Source organism: Elephas maximus, chromosome 10 (assembly GCF_024166365.1).
Source record: "Elephas maximus indicus isolate mEleMax1 chromosome 10, mEleMax1 primary haplotype, whole genome shotgun sequence".
NCBI classification, from domain to species: domain Eukaryota; kingdom Metazoa; phylum Chordata; class Mammalia; order Proboscidea; family Elephantidae; genus Elephas; species Elephas maximus.
Window position 1 is genome coordinate 5,955,685 of NC_064828.1, and position 19,225 is coordinate 5,974,909.

General features: G+C 38.7%; 2 protein-coding genes across 5 annotated transcripts in view; both read right to left on the reverse strand.

Annotated features, from left to right (window-relative positions):
• The window catches only part of LOC126083786 (basic salivary proline-rich protein 3-like), a 40,783-nt gene extending 31,679 nt beyond the window's left edge, over positions 1–9,104 (reverse strand). Inside the window, exon 1 of the mRNA XM_049897724.1 lies at positions 8,239–9,104. The gene's annotated coding sequence lies outside the window, so the exon portion shown is untranslated. The remainder of the gene's footprint in view (positions 1–8,238) is intronic.
• GALK2 (galactokinase 2) overlaps positions 1–19,225 on the reverse strand; it is a 276,880-nt gene that overhangs the window by 115,351 nt on the left and 142,304 nt on the right. The window lies entirely within an intron of this gene.

Sequence of the window (19,225 nt, forward strand, 5' to 3'; positions counted from 1 at the left end):
ATTCTGTAAATTATTCCTTAAGGAAGCTTACATTTAATTTTTTTTTTCTGATAAATTTTTTGTTTTATCACCAATTTTTTTTTTTTCCTAATCTTAAGCAATCTTATTTGTGGGAGGGAAATATTTTTAAGGTCTAACAACAATTAAAATATTTTAAGTCAAGAAAATAAATAAGTGCAGCATAAACTATAAAAATTAAAAGGAGCACATTCATCTCTTTCCAAAAGAGAAACGGTTGGTTCAATTTTTGCATACATTTTACACGGCAATAACACAATTCTATCAGAAGAAACATTAATGAGATATTCTCTGGATGCCCTTGTAACTACAGGAATCATGACCAATTTTATCTTCCCTCTTACTTAAACTGTAGCAGACTGTGGGCTTCCAAGAAACCCTGGTGCTATAGTGGTTAAGAGCTATGGCTGCTAACAAAAAAGTCGGCAGTTCAAATCCACCAGGCACTCCTTGGAAACCTTATGGGGCAGGTCTACTCTGTCCTACAGGGTCACTATGATGAGTTTGGTTTTGGGGTGGGCTTTGATGACTATATATAACATAAAGTTCCACAGGGTTCTGCTTCCACTTGATCTAAATAAACACCGTCAAAATTAAAACTACTGTTAATAGCCTGGAATGTCTTCTTATGTGGAATATTACCTAAGATCTTTGAAACAATTGTGTTTTATTTGCATGCTTAAAAAGAACAAAATCAACATCATGGTCAAGTAACCTGGCTGGCACTCATTAAAATCTATCATTTGCAAGTGATGACAAAAAAGTCAACTTCCTTCATGTTGTCCTTCATAAAACCAGACTGATACTAACACAGAGCAGGGCACTGGGGTGTTAACAGCACAACCTGAGTTTCTAAAAAATGAATTTTAGGGGTTTTCCTTTTTCTTTATAAGAAAAGAAATGGGATCTCCACTCCTGCTCCCACTATTGCTTCAAAGAAACTATGATGTTCCATGGAAAATAGTTTAATTACAGTGTAAATTATTTTTAACATGTTGACTTACAAGTCTGACAGTATGAATAGCCTACCTATGTCAAATGAAACTTTAGCAAATACTAACTTTGCCATTTAGATACCTAGAAAAAAAATTTCTTCCTATTCTGAAAAGTTTTATTTTTAAAAAAAAGATTTATTTTTGAAGAAACCGAGTAAGAAAAACAATAGGAACTCTGGTTTTTATATTACTCATTTTAGTCATTTAATTAGGATTTCTTATAACAGCGAAATGATAACTACAGAAATAATTAAATAGTGAGATAAGGATAAAAGGCATAAATAAATTATACCACATTGGACAAAAAAATAGAATTTGACCATAAAAAATTAAGTAACTTGAGGCAATTTGAGGTAATGCCTAAGACTAACCAGTTTCAAAGGCCTGAGACTTTCCTTCTTAGGCTAATTCATTGGTCCTCTTCCTTCATTATCTTCCTTCCTCCCTACCAACTCCCCTCCTCCCTTCCTCCCTCCTTCCCTCCTCCCTTCCTCCCTACCAACTCCCTTCCTCCCTCCTTCCCTCCTCCCTTCCTATCAACTCCCTTCCTCCCTCCCTCCTTTCCTCCTCCCTTCCTCCCTACCAACTCCCTTCCTCCCTTCTTCCCTCCTTCCTTCCTCCCTACCAGCTCCCTTCCTCCCTCCTTTCCTCCCTACCAACTCCATTCCTCCCTTCCTCCCTCCTTCCCTCCTCCCATCCTTCCCTCCTCCCTTCCTCCCTCCTTCCATTCTCCCTGCCTCCCTCCTTCCTTCTTTCCTTTTTTATTTTTCCCTGAATGTTAATGATGTAGCCTAACAATGACCATGGCTGACTCCCTAAGCAAAGGGAGGAAAATGGTATTCTCCCATGAGAACTAAGAGCGGAGACATGACAAGGCAAACAACTTGGAAATCCTCTAAAAGATTTCAATCCAGAAACATAGATGGCCTCCCTTGAGGCTGCCATTCCCACTGACTCTACCTAACCTCAGATGTCCCAGAGGTGACCTGCAGAGGCCAGCAGAGAAGTTCACCTATAGTGCCTTGCAGTACCCCACTCTACTACACACTCTCTGCCCTACCAGCTGACACCAGGTCATTCCCTCAAGAGGAAAACTTTGCAAGCCTGAAAGGTGGGCCTTATCCAGAAAGGACCAGCTCAAATAACTAACAGTTAAGTGTTTAACAGTACACTTCTACTTAAATGTCACTCCCTATGTCCTTATGTTATTAGCTACCCACAATAACACTGAATTTTACCAATAACTGGTGTTTATTTTAATTGGCATTTTTTCCCTTCCACACTTCTCTCACTTTAATTCTTTGTACTAATCGCACACCCTGAAGTTTGTGATTCTCCAAGTCACTCTCCATCATCACCAGGCTTCGTCCTCCTTATAGACATTAATCCTATGTGACGCTATCTTGTCCATTTACTTGTTCTTAGATGTATCTCTATCATCTAGACTATAAGCTCCTTATCTACCTTACTGCTCTAACCACAATTCTAGAACAGTGCCTGAATCAATAAACTTTGTTGAATAAAGCAATGAAAAGTAAAGTTCTTTTTACTGTCCTAATCCATTTGGGGCTCATGACATCCCTGAATCTCAGAATTAGAAGGAAAAGGCTTCTCGTGAAACTAACCTAATCATTTCCAGGGACCTAGAACTGCTCACCTACAGAGAAAATCCATCTTTTGTTAATTGGAATGAGAATTATTGATTGTTGTTATTGTTATTATCATTATTATAAAATGGTAATGATCATTACCACTTATTATTCATTAGGCACTATATTTTATAAATGTTACTTTAATCCTCACAATAACCTTGCAGATAAATATTACTATCCCAGTTTTACAGACAAACAAGCAGTTCAGAGAGATTAAATAATGTGCCCAAAGTACACAGCTCTCACGAGAATGAGTTAGGATTACAAGAGTCCATGCTTTTCCCACCACACCACACTCAGCTGTGGGCTGCTGAGCTTTGAAACTGTCTTCTTTTAATTCCATCCTCCAGTCTTTATGATCAGGCCAAGCTGCTTTCCTATCTCACGATCTCTCGCAATTCTGCTACTATTAAAGTTAAGAAATAATATCTATTCATCCAAATTCTAAACAATCGTCAATAATACTTGTAAAGTATATTAGTAACCAAGAAAAATTTAATTTGTAAAATACTTCTTTTCCTTGGTCATTCATTTTAGGGATATCTGGATGAAATATTATTAAATTATTTTTATATGCTCATATTATTCAGTGCCTATTGGCTTCATGAAAAGCTCCCATAAATACATTACTTTTCTAGACCCACTCGTGGTGCTGTCATCACGAATATGATCCCTGCCTCTTGCTTTTATAAGCATCAAAGACTTCAAAATAACCGAGTTAGAAAAGTCACAATACACTTGCTAAAAAGCTTCCCAACTCTGAAAAAGTATTAATATTTATAATTTCTCAATGTGCTTTTAAGAGAGTGAGCTACTAAAATTTTGATAGGAAAAAATACTCAAAAGAGAAAATAAAAATTATGTCTGTAAAGACTAACCCTAAAATTTAAATTTCAGAATCAGGAAATCTTGATAAATGAGGTTTTCTTATGAATTTTTATTAGATTTTTCAAAGATTAGTAACATTAAACACAGTCATTTCAAGAGGTGTGAATATTTGCAATTGCAGACAATGCACTTAGTTTTTAGTGGCAAGAAATAAGCTACACAGCTTTGAAATGCTTCAGAATGATTTACGTGTATCCAAAGCTGCCGTTGGAGCTCAATTTCACTCTCAGTCCACACCCTCGTTGTTTTGTTGTTGTTTTCTTTTTCTTTCCCTTTTTCATTTATTTGTTAATTTTAATTGAAACTAAGGGCACACTAACAGAAGTAAAAATATGCGGTCAATTTGCTGCAGTACCTCCATCTAGTGGGCATTGAGATTTTACAGTTTATTTAACAAATAAATTCCTGATTTCCAAGTTAGTTAAGCAAAAATAATTATGAGCAAGACAAACGGAAGTAAAGAAGCAGATATTTTCCTGGGAATTAAAGCGTCAATCAACAATACCAAGAGAGTCACGTTAGATTATTACATTACAAGTACCTAAAACCACAGTGCTATACAACATAGTTCATAAAGACAACGCTCCACATTCTACTTTAGTGAGTAGCGTCTGGGATCTTAAAAGCTTGCAAGTGGCCGTCTAAGATACAGCTACTGGTCTCTTCCGCCCAGAGCAAAGGAGAGTGAAAAAAAGACAAAGACCCAAGGAAACAATTAGTCCAAAGGGCTAGACTAGTCTAGACTAGAACTAGGTGGTACCCAGTTACCACTACCAACTGCTCTGACTAGGATCACAACAAAGGGTCTCGGACAGAGTGGAAGAAAAATGTAAAACAAAAAATCAAATTCATAAAAAAGAAAAAAAAAAAACAGACTTACTGGTCTAACAGAAACTAGAGGAACCCCCTAGGCTATGACCCTAAGACACCCTTCTCACCTGGAACTGAAGCCATTCCCAGAGACCACCTTCCAGCCAAACAAGATAAGCCCATAAAATAAACAATGACACCCAAGAGTAATGTGCTTCTTACAACAATCAACTACATGAGCTCGAGAGGGCAATATTTTGCCAAAAGTAAAGATGAGAAGGCAGAAAAGGGTAGAAAATCAGAATTAAAGGAAATGGCGAACCCAGGGTAGAAATGGGGAGAGTGCTAACACATTCTGGGGAATGAAGCCAAGGCCATTAGACACTTTCTGTATCAAATGGGAATATAATTTGCTCTGTAAACTTTCACCTAATACACAATAATAAAAAAAAAAAACTAAATAAATAAAACCATAGTGCTCCAATACTCCTAAAGTTTGCATACAGCTTCCCTGTAAGTTTATCTTTTTGTTTTTCAGTGGGGAGGTTTAATAATAATGATTTTCTTGTCACTAATATCTAGAATCATAAAAAATCCATTAGAAGATTTAGATATCGTATAAGCATGAGTTTAACTACTATTGTACAATTCTTCAAAAAATTATAGCGTTAAGCATTGTTCCACCTCTTAGAGTACAGAATCTTAGGCAAGAAGGGACATTCAAGATTTCATGGTTTAAAATTGCTTCCTCGTTTGCTAATGAGGAAACTGAGGCCCAGAGTCTTCCCCTGAATTGTGTGACTAGAGAGTAGCAGAACCAGGGTTAAGACTGGGGTCTGTTTTTCAGTCCAACACTCTCATGGTAAAAATAAATGCATTCTCCTGGGGAAGATGCTGCTTTCTTTGTAGTAATGCATTCATTTTGTTTTTCCTGAATTCATCCAAATATAGTGCGAATGATAGGAGAGAAAATAGCTGTTTTACAGACTACGGTGGTGATGATAACCCACTAATTCAATCCAATCCAGTTAAGGGCCTACTGTGCCAGCCATTACAAAGATACCCATAAGAAACTGACACAACCATCTCTTTCTTCAGGAGAAAAGTTTTTAAGGTTAAAGCTTTAAGAAAACAAAAGTCCTTACAACAGAACATTAAACAACATCATGATAAATGGCAAAGAAACTGAAGTTGTCAAGGTTTTTATTCTTCCTGGATCTACAGTTAATACCCATAAAAGCAGCACTCAAAAAACCAAACAACATTTCTCTGTAAACCTTCATCTAAAGTACAAAAAAAAAAAAAAAAATTCAAACAACGCATTGCAAGGGGCAAATCTGCTGCAAAAGACCTCTTTAAAGTGTTAAAAGGCAAAGATGTTACTTTGAGGACTAAGGTGTGCCTGACCCAAACCATGGCATTTTCATCACCTCATATGCATGCCAAAGCTAAACAATAAAAAGGAAGACTAAAGAAAAAACAATGTATTCAAATTGTGGTGTTGGCGAAGAATATAGAATGTACCATTAACTGCCAGAAAAAAAAACAAATATGTCTTGGAGGAAGTACAGCCAAGATGCTCCTTAGGAGTGAGGATGGCAAGACTTCATCTCGCTTACTTTGGATACGTCATTAGGAGGAATCAACCGTTGGAGAAAGACACCATGCTTGGTGAAGGAGAGGGTCACTGAAAAAGAGGGAGACCCTCAGTGAGGCGGAGTGACAGACACAGTGGCTGCAGCAATGGACTCGAACACAGCAACGATCGTGAGGATGGCACAGGACTGGGCAATGTTTCATTCTTTTACACATAAGGTCTCTGTGAGTTGGAGCCAACTTGATAGCACCTAACAACAACAATTTGCCAAACTGGCTGTACTTCTTTTATTCTTAACAGTTTTTCTGTCCTTCGATATAAAGAGCCCTGGTGGCGCAGTGGTTAAAGCACTGGTCTGCTAACCACAAGGTCGGCAGTTTGAACCTACCAGCCACTCTGCAGGAGACAGACGGGGCAGTCTGCTTCCGTAAATTAGATTTACAGCCTTGGAAACCCTATGGAGCAGTTCCACTCTGTCCTTTCAGATCACTATGAAGAAATGTTATCCGACTAGACTAGATGGCACTGGGTTTTGGGGTCAAGATTAAAAAGTCATCTCCATTATTCCATTATCAATGCCTCGCCCAAGCCCTAGAAGGACTGAATGAGCCTGAGCCCACACACACAATGACTGTGCCCTCCAAACATTTTGTGTTGTTATTGTTCGGTGTTTTCAGACCTTAAGGAGAGGCGGGCAGCATTAACATGTTATAAAAGTAAAGATGCCGTATCTCTTTGATATAATATGGAGTCCTAAGTGAACAATCTTATAGTTAGGCTCCAGGAATTCCCTAAGAGGCAAGACTTTAGTGTAGGAAATTGGCAGTCACACCTTACTTTATAGAGCTGAATGGCCTAGCACGTGGATCTTTATAAATTCCTTTGCAAATTTCTAGATGCTAAACAGATACTAAATTGCATTACTCATAATTCAAAGGTGTGTATCTTACTGTAAAAATGCTATTAGGAAAATATTCCTGATTACAAATTAGTCACAACTTCAGTTTCTTAGAGCTTCTAAAGATACAAGGTCAAACGTGGCAGACCAGAGAGGCCTGGGGTCCATTTAAGGGAGCAGGTGGTTTATTCCTGAAAAATCCTAGATAAAATTCCTGACTCTGTCAGTCTATTTTGTGTCTAAATAGCTTACTTTAAAATGGGCTGAATTAGGGGTAGATGGTATTTTCAAGTCAAAGAAGATAAAACTTGAATGCACATATAATGATTTCATCCTATATGTTTGCCTGAATACAACTACAGTGATTTTTTACTTAGAATTATTAGCTTCAAAGAAGTCAAATACACCACCAACTGCTCTGACAGGGATTATAATAAAGGGTCGCGGGTACAGTGGGAGAAAAATGTAGAACAAAATTCAAATTCACGGAGGCGAAGCCAAGATGGCGGACTAGGCAGACGCTACCTCGGATACCTCTTACAACAAAGACACGGAAAAACAAGTGAATCGATCACATACATAACAATCTACGAACCCTGAACAACAAACACAGATTTAGAGACGGAGAACAAAATAACACGGGGAAGCAGCGATTGTTTTCAGAGCCTGGAGCCAGCGTACCAGTCAGGTATGGCACAAGCACAGAGAGCTGCTCCACCCCCCGAACTAACCCCGGGAGGGGGACCGGCCGGTTCCGCAGGCGGTGTGGGAGGCAGCTGGTAGGAGAAGTCCCCGGGAGGCAGTGACTGGTCTTGGAGCAGGAAGAGCAGCGTCCCAGCCGGAGAACCGTCCCGCCGGGATTTGGACTGGACGCAGTGGATTTTCTGGAAAAACTAGTTTCCCAGTGATGGCTCGGAGACAACAATCCATATCAAACCACTTAAAGAAGCAGACCATGACAGCTTCTACAACCCCCCAAACAGAAGAATCAAAATCTTTCCCAAATGAAGATACACTCCTGGAATTATCAGATACAGAATATAAAAAACTAATTTACAGAATGCTTAAAGATATCACAAATGAAATTAGGATAACTGCAGAAAAAGCCAAGGAACACACCGATAAAACTGTTGAAGAACTCAAAAAAATTAATCAAGAACATAGTGGAAAAATTAATAAGTTGCAAGAATCCATAGAGAGACAACATGTAGAAACCCAAAAGATTAACAATAAAATTACAGAATTAGACAACGCAACAGGAAGTCAGAGGAGCAGACTCGAGCAATTAGAATGCAGACTGGGACATCTGGAGGACCAGGGAATCAACACCAACATAGCTGAAAAAAAATCAGATAAAAGAATTTAAAAAAATGAAGAAACCCTAAGAATCATGTGGGACTCTATCAAGAAGGATAACCTGCGGGTGATTGGAGTCCCAGAACAGGGAGGGGGGACAGAAAACACAGAGAAAATAGTTGAAGAACTCCTGACACAAAACTTCCCTGACATCATGAAAAACGAAAGGATATCTATCCAAGATGCTCATCGAACCCCATTTAAGATTGATCCAAAAAGAAAAACACCAAGACATATTGTCATCAAACTCACCAAAACCAAAGATAAACAGAAAATTTTAAAAGCAGCCAGGGAGAAAAGAAAGGTTTCCTTCAAGGGAGAATCAATAAGAATAAGTTCAGACTACTCAGCAGAAACCACGCAGGCAAGAAGGGAATGGGACGGCATATACAGAACACTGAAGGAGAAAAACTGCCAGCCAAGGATCATATATCCAGCAAAACTCTCTCTGAAATATGAAGGCGAAATTAAGATATTTACAGACAAACACAAGTTTAGAGAATTTGCAAAAACCAAACCAAAGCTACAAGAAATACTAAAGGATATTGTTTGGTCAGAGAACCAATAATATCAGATATCAGCACAACACAAGGTCACAAAACAGAACGTCCTGATAGCAACTCAAATAGGGAAATCACAAAAACAAACAAATTAAGATTAATTAAAAAAAAAAAATACACATAACAGGGAATCATGGAAGTCAATAGGTAAAAGATCACAATAATCAAAAAGAGGGACTAAATACAGGAGGCATTGAACTGCCATATGGAGAGTGATACAAGGCGATATAGAACAATACAAGTTAGGTTTTTACTTAGAAAAATAGGGGTAAATAATAAGGTAACCACAAAAAGGTATAACAACTCTATAACTCAAGATAAAAGCCAAGAAAAACGTAACGACTCAACTAACATAAAGTCAAACACTATGAAAATGAGGATCGCACAATTTACTAAGTAAAACGTCTCAGCACAAAAAAGTATGTGGAAAAATGAAATTGTCAACAACACACATAAAAAGGCATCAAAATGACAGCACTAAAAACTTATTTATCTATAATTACGCTGAATGTAAATGGACTAAATGCACCAATAAAGAGACAGAGAGTCACAGACTGGATAAAGAAACACGATCCATCTATATGCTGCCTACAAGAGACACACCTTAGACTTAGAGACACAAACAAACTAAAACTCAAAGAATGGAAAAAAGTATATCAAGCAAACAATAAGCAAAAAAGAAGAGGAGTAGCAATATGAATTTCAGACAAAATAGACTTTAGACTTAAATCCACCACAAAGGATAAAGAAGGACACTATATAATGATAAAAGGGACAATTGATCAGGAAGACATAACCATATTAAATATATACGCACCCAATGACAGGGCTGCCAGATACATAAATCAAATTTTAACAGAATTGAAAAGTGAGATAGATACCTCCACAATTATAGTAGGAGACTTCAACACACCACTTTCGGAGAAGGACAGGACATCCAGTAAGAAGCTCAATAGAGACACGGAAGATCTAATTACAACAATCAACCAACTTGACCTCATTGACTTATACAGAACTCTCCACCCAACTGCTGCAAAATATACTTTTTTTTCTAGCGCACATGGAACATTCTCTAGAATAGACCACATATTAGGTCATAAAACAAACCTTTGCAGAGTCCAAAACATCGAAATATTACAAAGCATCTTCTCAGACCACAAGGCAATAAAACTAGAGATCAATAACAGAAAAACTAGGGAAAAGAAATCAAATACATGGAAAATGAACAATACCCTCCTGAAAAAAGACTGGGCTATAGAAGACATCAAGGAGGGAATAAGGAAATTCATAGAATACAATGAGAATGAAAATACTTCCTATCAAAACCTCTGGGACACAGCAAAAGCAGTGCTCAGAGGCCAATTTATATCGATAAATGCACACATACAAAAAGAAGAAAGAGCCAAAATCAGAGAACTGTCCCGACAACTTGAACAAATAGAAACTGAGCAACAAAAGAATCCATCAGGCTCCAGAAGAAAACAAATAATAAAAATTAGAGCTGAACTAAATGAATTAGAGAACAGAAAAACAATTGAAAGAATTAACAAAGCCAAAAGCTGGTTCTTTGAAAAAATTAACAAAATTGATAAACCATTGGCTAGACTGACTAAAGAAATACAGGAAAGGAAACAAATAACCCGAATAAGAAACGAGAAGGACCACATCACAACAGAACCAAATGGAAGTAAAAGAATCATTTCAGATTATTATGAAAAACTGTACTCTAACAAATTTGAAAACCTAGGAGAAATGGATGAATTCCTGGAAAAACACTACCTACCTAAACTAACACATTCAGAAGTTGAACAACTAAATAGACCCATAACAAAAAAAGAGATTGAAACGGTAATCAAAAAACTCCCAACAAAAAAAAGCCCTGGCCCGGACGGCTTCACTGCAGAGTTCTACCAAACTTTCAGAGAAGAGTTAACACCACTACTTCTGAAGGTATTCCAAAGCATAGAAAATGACGGAATACTACCCAGCTCATTCTATGAAGCCACCATCTCCCTGATACCAAAACCAGGTAAAGACATTACAAAAAAAGAAAATTATAGACCTATATCCCTCATGAACATTGATGCAAAAATCCTCAACAAAATTCTAGCCAATAGAATCCAACAACACATCAAAAAAATAATTCACCCTGATGAAGTGGGATTTATACCAGGTATGCAAGGCTGGTTTAATACCAGAAAAACCATTAATGTAATCCATCACATAAATAAAACAAAAGACAAAAACCACATGATCTTATCAATTGATGCAGAAAAGGCATTTGACAAAGTCCAACACCCATTTATGATAAAAACTCTTACCAAAATAGGAATGGAAGGAAAATTCCTCAACATAATAAAGGGCATCTATGCAAAGCCAACAGCCAATATCACTCTAAATGGAGAGAACCTGAAAGCATTTCCCTTGAGAACAGGAACCAGACAAGGATGCCCTTTATCACCGCTCTTATTCAACATCGTGCTGGAAGTCCTAGCCAGGGCAATTAGGCTAGACAAAGAAATAAAAGGTATCCGGATTGGCAAGGAGGAAGTAAAGTTATCACTATTTGCAGATGACATGATTATATACACAGAAAACCCTAAGGAATCCTGCAGAAAACTACTGAAACTAATAGAAGAGTTTGGCAGAGTCTCAGGTTATAAAATAAACATACAAAAATCACTTGGATTCCTCTACATCAACAAAAAGAACACCGAAGAGGAAATAACCAAATCAATACCATTCACAGTAGCCCCCAAGAAGATAAGATACTTAGGAATAAATCTTACCAAGGATGTAAAAGACCTATACAAAGAAAACTACAAAGCTCTACTACAAGAAATTCAAAAGGACATACTTAAGTGGAAAAATATACCCTGCTCATGGATAGGAAGACTTAACATAGTAAAAATGTCTATTCTACCAAAAGCCATCTATACATTTAACGCACTTCCGATCCAAATTCCAATGTCATATTTTAAGGGGATAGAGAAACAAATCACCAATTTCATATGGAAGGGAAAGAAGCCACGGATAAGCAAAGCACTACTGAAAAAGAAGAAGAAAGTGGGAGGCCTCACTTTATCTGACTTCAGAACCTATTATACAGCCACAGTAGTCAAAACAGCCTGGTACTGGTACAACAACAGACACATAGACCAATGGATCAGAATTGAGAACCCAGACATAGATCCATCCACGTATGAGCAGCTGATATTTGACAAAGGACCAGTGTCAATTAATTGGGGAAAAGATAGCCTTTTTAACAAATGGTGCTGGCATAACTTGATATCCATTTGCAAAAAAATGAAACAGGACCCATACCTCACACCATGCACAAAAACTAACTCCAAGTGGATCAAAGACCTAAACATAACGACTAAAACGATAAAGATCATGGAAGAAAAAATTGGGACAACCCTAGGAGCCCTAATACAAGGTATAAACAGAATACAAAACATTACCAAAAATGATGAAGAGAAACCCGATAACTGGGAGCTCCTAAAAATCAAACACCTATGCTCATCTAAAGACTTCTCCAAAAGAGTAAAAAGACCACCTACAGACTGGGAAAGAATTTTCAGCTATGACATCTCCGACCAGCGCCTCATCTCTAAAATCTACATGATTCTGTCAAAACTCAACCACAAAAAGACAAACAACCCAATCAAGAAGTGGGCAAAGGATATGAACACACATTTCACTAAAGAAGATATTCAGGCAGCCAACAGATACATGAGAAAATGCTCTGGATCATTAGCCATTAGAGAAATGCAAATTAAAACTATGATGAGATTTCATCTCACACCAGCAAGGCTGGCATTAATCCAAAAAACACAAAATAATAAATGTTGGAGAGGCTGCGGAGAGATTGGAACTCTCATACACTGCTGGTGGGAATGTAAAATGGTACACCCACTTTGGAAATCTATCTAGCGTTATCTTAAACAGTTAGAAACAGAACTACCATACAACCGAGAAATCCCACTCCTGGGAATATACCCTAGAGATACAAGATCCTTCATACAAACAGATATATGCACACCCATGTTTATTGCAGCTCTGTTTACAATAGCAAAAAGTTGGAAGCAACCAAGGTGTCCATCAACGGATGAATGGGTAAATAAATTGTGGTATATTCACACAATGGAATACTACGCACCGATAAAGAACAGTGACGAATCTCTGAAACATTTCATAACATGGAGGAACCTGGAAGGCATTATGCTGAGCGAAATCAGTCAGAGGCAAAAGGACAAATATTGTACAAGACCACTATTATAAAATCTTGAGAAACAGTAAACCTGAGAAGAACACATACTTCTGTGGTTATGAGGGGGGGAGGGAGGGAGGGTGGGAGAGGGTTTTTTATTGATTAATCAGTAGATAAGAACTGCTTTAGGTGAAGGGAAAGACAACACTCAATACATGGAAGGTCAGCTCAATTGGACTGGACCAAAAGCAAAGAAGTTTCTGGGATAAAATGAATGCTTCAAAGGTCAGCGGAGCAAGGGCGGGGGTCTGGGGAACATGGTTTACGGGGACTTCTAAGTCAATTGGCAAAATAATTCTATTATGAAAACACTCTGCATCCCACTTTGAAATGTGGCATCTGGGGTCTTAAATGCTAACAAGCGGCCATCTAAGATGCATCAATTGGTCTCAACCCACCTGGAAAAAAGCAAAGGAAAATGAAGAACACCAAGGCCACACGACAACTAAGAGCCCAAGAGACAGAAAGGGCCACATGAACCAGAGACCTACATCATCCTGAGACCAGAAGAACTAGTTGGTGCCCGGCCACAATCGATGACTGCCCTGACAGGGAGCACAGCAGAGGACCCCTGAGGGAGCAGGAGATCAGTGGGATGCAGACCCCAAATTCTCACAAAAAGACCAAACTTAATGGTCTGACTGAGACTAGAGGAATCCCGGCGGCCATGCTCCCCAGACCTTCTGTTGGCACAGGACAGGAACCATCCCCGAAGACAACTCATCAGACATGAAAGGGACTGGTCAGCGGGTGGGAGAGAGATGCTGATGAAGAGTGAGCTAATTATATCAGGTGGACACTTGAGATTGTGTTGGCAACTCTTGTCTGGAGGGTGGATGGGAGGATAGAGAGAGAGGGAAGCCGGCAAAATTGTCACGAAAGGAGAGACTGAAAGGGCTGACTCAAGAGGGGGAGAGCAAGTGGGAGTAAGGAGTGAGATGTATGTAAACTTATATGTGACAGACTGGATTTGTAAACGTTCACTTGAAGCTTAATAAAAGTTATAAAAAAAAAAAAAATTCTGCATCCCACTTTGAAGAGTGGTGTCTGGGGTCTTAAACACTAGCAAGCAGCCATCTCAGATGCATCAATTGGTCTCAACCCACCTGGATCAAAGGAGAATGAGGAACACCAAGGACACAAGATGATTACGAGCCCAAGAGAGAGAAAGGGCCACATGAACCAACGACTACATCATCCTGAAACCAGAAGAACTAGATGGTGCCTGGCTACAACTGATGACTGCCCTGACAGGGAACACAACAGAAAACCCCTGAGGGAGCAGGAGAGCAGTGGGATGCAGACCCCAAATTCTCATAAGACCAGATTTAATGGTCTGACTGAGACTGGAAGGACCCCGGTGGTCATGGCCCCCAGACCTTCTCTTGCCCCAGGACAGGAACCATTCCCGAAGCCAAGTCTTCAGACATGGATTAGACTGGACAATGGGTTGGAGAGGGATGCTGGTGAGGAGTGAGCTTCTTGGATCAAGTGGACACTTGAAACTATGTTGGCATCTCCTGCCTGGAGGGAAGATGAGAGGGTGGAGGGGGTTAGAAGCTGGAGAAAAGGACATGAAAAGAGAGAGTGGAGGGAGAGAGCAGGCTGTCTCATTAGGGGGAGAGTAATTGGGATTGTGTAGCAAGGTGTATATGGGTTTTTGTGTGAAAGACTGACTTGATTTGTAAACTTTCACTTAAAGCACAATAAAAATTATAAAAAAAAAAGTTAAAAAAAAAAATTATTCCCAGAAGTTAAAAAAAGTTTATTACATTAATATTTGCCAGGAGAAAAGAGTGTGACTTAATTCATTTCTAAATTTAACCAAAAGCATATATAAAATTATTTTCCTATAAAAAAAAAAAATTCAAATTCACACACAAAAAAAACCAGCTTACTAGTCTGACAGTGACTGGAGGAACCCACAAGACTATGGCCCTCGAACACCCGAGACTATGGCCCTCGACACCCTTCTAACTCAGAACTGAAGCCACTCCCAAAGCTCACCTTTCAGTAAAGATTAGGCAGACCTACAAAACAAACAATAACACACGTGAGGAACATGCTTCTTAGTTCAATCAAGTATATAAGACCAAAAGAGCAACACCTGCCCAAAAGCAAAGACAAGAAGGCAGGAAAGGACAGGAAAATGGACGAATGGACACAGGGAAGCCAGGGTAGTAAGGGAAAGGGGGAGAGTGCTGACACAATGTGGGGGTTGCAACCAATGTCACAAAACCATTTGTGTTACAAAATTTTTGAATGAAAAACTAAAAAATAAGTAAGAAGAACTCAAACAACAAATTGGGAGGTTATTTGCAACATATAATAGGTTAATAGTTAATATAAAGAGTTCTTATAAAGCAGTAAGAAGATGATGAATGAACACTTCAGGAAAAAATGACTCAGTACTGGAGTCACTCCTGAGTTTCACCCTTCAGCCAAAGATTAAGCAGGTCTATAGGGTTGCTATGAGTCTGAATCAACTCGAAGGCACTGGGTTGGGTTATAGGGCCAATAGGTCTACAAAGGGTCGTGCTTCATAGCTCAGTCATGTATATGAGACTAATGGGTACACTATCCCAAAAGCAAAGATGAGAAGGCAGGAAGGTACAGAAAACTGGACGAATGGAAACAGGGAACCTGGGGTGGAGAAGAGGAGCATGTTGACACATCGTGGGGTTGGCAACCAATGTCACAAAACAATTTGTCTATTAACTGTTTAATGAGAAACTAATTTGCTATGTAAACTTTCACTTAAATCACAAAATAATAACTTTTTTTAAAAAAATGAGTTGAGTAAATACAGAGCCAAGACAAAAAACGCAAGAGATTCATTAAAGACAAGGAAAAGATGTTTAAACTGTCTAGAAGTGTCAAAGAAGTGTTCATTAAAGCATCTATTAGATCAGAGAAGATTAAAAAGATTGATAGAGGATTACTTAGTGCAGGGGCGAAACAGGCACTGTCATGTAATATTGCTGAATATTAGCTGAGAAAATTTTTCCAGGTGGTAATTTGACAATATATTTCAGAAGTTAAATGAGAATATCCTTTAGTGCACCATTTTCATGCCCTGAAATTCACGCTAAGAAAAGAATTTTAAAATATGAAAATAATTATGTACAAGAATGTTCATCAAAGTATTTTTCCATAATAGTGGAAAATTGGAAATGAGCTAAATTTCTCTTTTATAAGTCTAGTTAAATAAATTATAGCACATCCTTATGAAGAAATGTTATACAGTATTAAAACTCGATGATATGCACAACCCTAGAAACAAATGAAATATCCAATAATAGGGACCAAATGAACTACAGAATGCTATAAAATAGAAAACAAGGCAACCATTTAAAAGAACCCAATAAATGTATATGTACTAGTATGGAATGAATCTCAACTTAGGTTTTTAAGTGAAAAAGCAAAGTACAGAAAAAAATATCTATGTCATGCTACTGGGTATATCACAAAAAGGGGAAACATATATATATATTACATTGGATAGAGCATTTCTGAAGGATTCATAAAAAACCTCTAACCACTGTTACAGGTCCCTGGGGTTGAAAGAAGTCTATATTTTACTGAAGTATAAGACACATAGAGAAAAGTGTGTAAAGCATAAAATACAGCTCCATAAACTATCACAAAGGGAATATCCATGAGGCCACCATCGACATCAAGAAATGGGACGCTGCCAGCACTGCAGAAGGTCCCTTCACGTGCCCCCCTAATCACTTCCCTTCCCTTCTTCCCCACAAAGCGGCTTCCTAGTGTCATTATACTGAATTCTATTTCTAGTTTGCTTAGGGCTTTTATGACAAATACATGTTAAATTTTATCAAATACTTCCTTTCATGTATCAAAATGACCGTGTTTTATTATGTTAATGTGGTAAATTATATTGATTGATCTTCCAATGTTAAAGAAAACAACTTGGCCATGATGTGCTATCCTATTATACTACTGGATTCAATCTTCTAATATTTTGTTTTGAGTTTTTTGGACCTAGAGATATTGCCCTATAACTTTCTCTTCTTGTAATGTTCTTGTCAGGTATGGTATCAAGGTTTCATATTTAGTCTGGCATCAAGGTTATGCTACCCCATAAAAGAAAGTGAGAAGTGTTCTCTCTCTTCATATTCTTTGGAAGAATCTTCGTATGCTACTTTTGATTGGTATTTCTATGTTTACATCCAGTTCCCCCAACTAAACCGTAAACTCCTTAAGCCCAAGGACTATACCTAGGGTTTTGTGAATCCTAAGCATTCAACCCTTTGCTTTAGATACAGCAGAATTTCAAAAAAAATAACTGTATATTATCTGGATGAGTACAAAATCTGTAAACCTACAAAAAAAAAAAAAACCGTTCAATTAACGTTACTAAGCATATATGTGAAAATTTAAAATTCACTTCCATATTTTAAAAGACTTCAGAAGGATCACAGAACGTTAGGGCTGGACGTCTGTGATGCTGATTACATCATACCATAGCTAACGGCATCACTGAGTTAAAAGAGCACCTATTTTAGACGACACAGATGTGAGCTGAAATCCAGACAACTCCATTCAGAAACCATTTGTCTTTGAGCACATTATATAAATTACCTGAGCCTCATTATTTTCCTCTGCAAAACTCAAATAATAATAAAACTTGCTTCACAAAGCTACCATGCAGATTAGAGATGGTATGTATAAAACACACAGATGCTTTAAAAAATTTTTTAAAAACCAAACTCATTGCCATTGAGTTGATTCCAACTCATGGAAACCCCACGTTTCAGAGTAGAACTGCTTCACAGGGTTTTTAACAGTTATGATCTTATGGAACTGCTAAACTTTCAGTTAGTTACAAATCATTTGCACCACCCAGGGGCTTGGTACGTGACACTAGTTATGGAAAAAAGCTCTCTTTTATTCTTATATAAATTCAAACATAGAATTTTAAAGTCAACTTTTTCAGTAGAACCTCCAAATCTTTGTGTCTCCCAAACTGCAATTGTTGTTGTTGTTGTCAGGTGTCGTCAAGTTGGTTCCAACTCATAGCAATCCTATAGACAGGGTAGAACTGACCCATAGGGTTTCCAAGGAGTGGATGGTGGATTCGAACTGCCAACCTTTTGGTTAGCAGCCATAGCTCTTAACCACTGCACCACCAGAGCTCCAAACTGCAGTACATGCCTTGAACAATCTCTGTTATTTAATCTTTTCCCTCTGAGTCCCGTTCATCTCTGCATGACAGTCTGCCTCCTTACTGTTCCCATGACCACCAACACACTTACAAAACTCTGCACATTTACATGGTGAAGCCAAGATGGCAGAATAGACAGACGTTCCCGGCGAGCCCTCTTTACAATAAAGGCCCAAAAAAAGAAGTGAAACCAGTATATTTGTGACACGCTGGGAGCCCTGAGCTTCAAAGGCAAGCTTCAAAAATAAACTGAGGAGCAGGGGGAGGAAGAGACTGTTCAGAAGCGAGCGGAGTTACCGAACCTGAATCGTGAGGAGCCCTCAGACACCATTCCCGGAGCGGTGGCGACGGGATGATACTAGCCTTCAGCCACAGTTTCCTCAGGGACAAGCAGCGAGCCACACACCCTATTCACACCTCCAGAACCTGAGAAGAATGGCGCTTTTAGCAAAAGCTATGTACTCGCGTATATTTTACCGTGCCCCCCCACCCGCAAGCTAGCTTCAGCAGCTGAATTCCCAGGGCCTCAGATAGGCTCTGTTGAGCACTTATAACCATCCTCCTGGCCTTGGGGAAGGAAAAAATTTGCAATTACGGGAAAAGATAATTAGCTAGCTCCATTAACTGAGGGAGCTCAGGACAGAAGCAGCTCCTATCCAGTCATAAACCGTCCGTGGACTTTGAGCACCTTTCCCTTCTGCATGGACGTGTGTGGGCCTATTTTGGGACAATAGGCCCTTGTTGGCAAACTCCAACCATTTCAGCTGTGCAGTGGAGAGGTGAGCGTTTGATGTTTGACATTGTTTGCCTATTAAACAAGGTCCTCACCTACCCATAAAAAAATATTAGGGACATAAGGACTGGTAGCTGCACTCAGGTCACCCAGCCATCCGTGACAGGGGTCCAAAGATAACTGGTACTTCCCAGTCCTTACAACCAAAAACTTTGGGAGCCCATGGACCGTCTGCAGAACCTACCCACCTGCACACT